Below are 3,307 nucleotides of genomic sequence, written 5' to 3'. Positions count from 1 at the left end.
GCAATCTCAGCTCACTGCAAACTCTGCCTTCTGGGTTCACACCATTCTCCTGCCTCAGCCTCCCGAGCAGCTGGGACTACAGGCGCCCACCACCACACCCGGCTAATTTTTTGTATTTTTAGTAGAGACGGGGTTTCACCGTGTTAGCCAGGATGGTCTCCATCTGCTGACCTCGTGATCCGCCCGCCTCGGCCTCCCAAAGTGCTGGGATTACAGGCATGAGCCACCGCGCCTGGCCAGGCAAGCATTTTTAACTGGTTGTAGTTGTGGTTTAATCCGTGGCCAGGTTAGGGCTCAGTCTACGAGGATTAGATTCATTCTAAGGCCATTGGGAATAGACTAGTTGATGGCAAGGGCAAGGGGCTCAACCTATAGTCGGGGGACAGAGGGATTCAGCCTAGAGTCAGGGTTGGGGACCTAGTTCACAGCCAGAGTTAGGGGCTCAGACATCTTCGGGCTCCATCTGTGGCAATGACAGTGGGAATGAAGACAGAACAGAGGCATTATAGAAGTAGAAATGTCAGGACTCAGTCACTGCCTGGATCGGGGAGAGGGGTTCAATTTCCAGCTTTATTCAACAGGGACATGGAGATACTGCTCATGCCAAGGGAGGGCCCAAGAGGAGGAAGAGCGGGCTGTGGACCAAGATAAGGGCTACAATGTCTGGATGTGGTGAGCTTGAGGTACCTTTGGGACAACTGAAATAGAGATGCCTATCAGGGAGTCAAAAATAAGTGTCTAAGAGTTCAAAAGGGAGCTGGTGGTCGCTCAGTCCCTTGGAGTAGATAAGAAAATTGAGATGAGAATTCAACCCCTAGAGAACATAAGTGTTCTGAAATTAAGCAAAGCGAAATTAAAAAGCAGTATGACTGCATGTGTTTTTTTTTAAAAAAAACTCCATATAGAGGCTGCATGTGGTGGCTCATGCCTGCAGTGTTTAGGAGGCTGAGGCGGGTGCATCGCTTGAGCCTAGGAGTTCATACACGAGCCTGGGCAACATAGCAAGACCCTATCTCTATTTAAAAAAAGAAAAAAACCTCTATATAGAAGCAAATGTACCAGGATGTTAATCATAGTTCTCTTTTCTTTTCTTTTCTTTTTTTTTTTTTGAGACGAGAGTGTGGCTCTGTCACCCAGGCTGGAGTGCAGTGGCACGATCTTGGCTCACTGCAACCTCCACCTCCCAGGTTCAAGCAATTCTATTGCCTCAGCTTCCCAAGTAGCTGGGATTACAGGCGCCTGCCACCATACCTGGCTAATTTTTGTATTTTAGTGGAGACAGGGTTTCACCATGTAGGCCAGACTGGTCTCAAACTCCTGACCTCAGGTAACCCATCCGCCTTGGTCTCTCAAAATGCTGAGATTACAGACATAAGCCACCACACCTGGCCATGGTTTTATTTTCATTATGGAGTTTTGAATGATTTTTCCCCCTTTCAACTTTTTTTGTATCTTCCAAATTTTCTTTCATGGGAATGTTGATAATTCTTTTTGTTGTTGTTGTTTAGTCTCAAGAACTGTTTGTGGATGATAATTCTTTTCTTTTTTTTTTTTTTTTCATGCAAAAAGAATGAGAATGGTCCTCTCTGTGTAGTGTTCCCGAGGGATCCAGAGAAATAAAAATGGATAAAAGACCTTTGGATTTGGCTGTGGGCAGTCACCCTGGCTAGATCAGTGTGAGGGCAGTGCTGGGGTCCCAGGCCAAGTCGCAGTGGATCTCAGTGAGGACAGACCGAGGTAAGCAGTTGGGTATAGTGATTAAGGTCCTAGCGTCTAGAGCTGCACTGTGCATGATGATATCCACTAGCCACAGGCGGCTATTTAAATTTAGAGGCAAATAAAAACTTTGGAGAGCTTAAAAATTCATTTCTTCAATTGCACTAGCCGCATTTCAAGTGCTATATAGCCACATGTGACTAGTGGCCCCATAATGGACAGCACAAACAGAACATTTCCAGCATTCCAGAGAATTTATTTTCTTTTCTTTTTTTTTTTTTGAGATGGAGTTTTGGTCTTCTCACCCAGGCTGGAGTACAATGGCACGATCTCAGCTCACCACAACCTCCACCTCCCAGGCTCAAGCGATTCTCCTGTCTCAGCCTCCTGAGTAGCTGGGATTACAGGCACCCGCCACCACGCCTGGCTAATTTTTGTATTTTTAGTAGAGACGGGGTTTCACCATGTTGCCCAGGATGGTCTCAAACTCCTGACCTCGTGATCCGCCTGCGTCAGCCTCCCAAAGTGCTGGGATTACAGGCGTGAGCCACCGCGCCTGGCCTCATTCCAGAGAATTCTGTTGGATTGTGCTGATCTAGAGCCAGAGTGCCTGGGCTTGAGACCAAACTCTGCTGCTCACTAGCATTATGACCTTGGGCAAGTTACCAAACCTTTCTGTGTATCAGTTTCCCCATTTATAAAATGAGAGTGATCACATGATTGACCCCCTAGGATTGTTTAAACAGATCAATACACATAAAGCACTCAGAGCAGGTTCTGGCGTAGACTAAGCTCTCATTAAGTGTTAGGTATCAGGGGCTTGTAGGAGACTGGTAATGTTTTATTTCTTAATTTGGGTGGTGAGGGCCTGGGTATTCATTTAATATATGTCTATATCTAAATATGATTTATGCATCTTTTTGTATTTATCATACATTTCAAAATAAAAGTAGTTTCCTAAGAGGCGTGAAAGGGGCTGGGTGTGGTAGCTCACACCTGTTGTTTTTCTTTTTCTTTTCCTTTTTCTTTCTTTTTTTTTTTTTTTGAGACAGAGTTTTGCCTCTTGTTGCCCAGGGTGGAGTGCAATGGCTCAATCTCAGCTCACTGCAACCTCCACTTACCGGGTTCAAGCGATTCTCCTGCCTCAGCCTCCTGAGTAGCTGGGATTACAGACATGCGCCATCATGCCCGGCTAATTTTGTATTTTTAGTAGAGACAGGTGTTCTCCATGTTGGTCAGGCTGGTCTCGAACTGCCGAACTCAGGTGATCCACCTGCCTTGGCCTCCCAAAGTGCTGGGATTACAGGCGTGAGCCACCACGCCTGGCCGGCTCACACCTGTTGTAATCCCAGCACTTTGGGAGGCCTGAAGCAGAAGGATTGCTTGAGCTCAGGAGTTTGAGATCAACCTGGGCAACATGGCGAGACCCCATCTCTATAAAAAATACAAAAATTAGGCCGGGCATGGTGGCTCACACCTGTAATCCCAGCACTTTGGGAGGCCAAGGCAGATGGATCACTTGAGGTCAGGAGTTTGAGACCAGCCTGACCAACATGGTGAAACCCCATCTCTACTAAAAATACAAAATTAG

The 3,307-nt window shown here is 46.5% G+C and overlaps 1 protein-coding gene across 1 annotated transcript in view; it reads right to left on the bottom strand.

The window, feature by feature from the left end:
• Positions 1-3,307, bottom strand: part of ELF4 (E74-like factor 4 (ets domain transcription factor)) — a 16,777-nt gene that overhangs the window by 10,481 nt on the left and 2,989 nt on the right. The window lies entirely within an intron of this gene.

The sequence above is a fragment of the Mandrillus leucophaeus genome, unplaced genomic scaffold, assembly GCF_000951045.1.
Source record: "Mandrillus leucophaeus isolate KB7577 unplaced genomic scaffold, Mleu.le_1.0 Scaffold339, whole genome shotgun sequence".
Classification (NCBI taxonomy): domain Eukaryota; kingdom Metazoa; phylum Chordata; class Mammalia; order Primates; family Cercopithecidae; genus Mandrillus; species Mandrillus leucophaeus.
The sequence above is the reverse complement of the archived record's forward strand: the minus strand, read 5'-3'. Positions and strand labels throughout refer to the sequence as shown.